Here is a 734-nt window from a genome sequence, read left to right on the forward strand (position 1 = left end):
ATTCCGTCGAGTGAGCATAAAGAATTGGTAGTAGAATCGATTAGTAATTATAATCCGGTGAAAGCCCGCGATGTTGGTGTTAAAATGAGTTTGATGCTAAAAGACGAAGAGCCAGTTTATCAGCGACCAAGACGTTTACCTCCGTCGAAGGAGCAAGAGATAGAGAAGCCAAAGATATCTAGTGGTATTGTCCGACCATCATTACCTGAGTACGCGAGTGGTAAGGCTACAATAGCCGAAGCGGAGTATGAACTCAGAGATGCTGTTCGAGACCAGTTGCAGAAAGTGCAGCGAGAAAATATCAAAACATATAACAAACGACGTGAGGAAGCAAAACGATATAATGAGAATGACTTGGTGGCAATCATACGAACGCAATTGGTACCAGGCTTGAAGTTGGCATCGAAATATTTGGGTCCGTATCAGATAATAAAAGCCTTACGTAATGATCGATATGTGGTGCGTAGGGTAGGCGAATCGGAAGGTCCTTTACAAACTTCTACATCGGCGGATTACATGAAACCGTGGGTTGAAAACATTAACATTGGGTTGAGTGATAGTGAGTCGAGTGATGATTAGTGATTATTATGACAGACATGTTAATAACTATGAGTAAATGAAATTGATGCGAATGAATGAATGTGAAGCGAAACGGTATCTGAGGACAGATACCGCTGCAGAATGGCCGAGTGTAGGAGACGGTAAGCGTTGCCGTTTTGTTAGCGTAAGGCGAT

Source organism: Polistes canadensis, unplaced genomic scaffold (genome assembly GCF_001313835.1).
Source record: "Polistes canadensis isolate GaletaPanama2010 unplaced genomic scaffold, ASM131383v1 scaffold_528, whole genome shotgun sequence".
NCBI classification, from domain to species: Eukaryota; Metazoa; Arthropoda; class Insecta; order Hymenoptera; family Vespidae; genus Polistes; species Polistes canadensis.